Below are 279 nucleotides of genomic sequence, written 5' to 3' on the forward strand. Positions count from 1 at the left end.
CATCCTCCTCCAGAAATAAGCGTCTGCTTTGCCTCCCTGCCCCCCCCCCCCCCTTTAAACGCCTCTTTGATAATTAACGTTCCTTCTCTCCTCTCAGAGTCGCCCCCCCCACCTCCATTGTTCTTTTCCCTTTCCTCCCAAGCTTGTCAATTAAGCAAATATAAACACTCATTTACTGAGTGACATGTACAGAAACATACAGACACGCATCCACCTAAACAAACACACACTGAACAAAAATACATTATGAATACATACACGTATTAAGGAGTCTAAAAT

This window comes from Penaeus monodon, chromosome 32 (assembly GCF_015228065.2).
Source record: "Penaeus monodon isolate SGIC_2016 chromosome 32, NSTDA_Pmon_1, whole genome shotgun sequence".
Taxonomy (NCBI): domain Eukaryota; kingdom Metazoa; phylum Arthropoda; class Malacostraca; order Decapoda; family Penaeidae; genus Penaeus; species Penaeus monodon.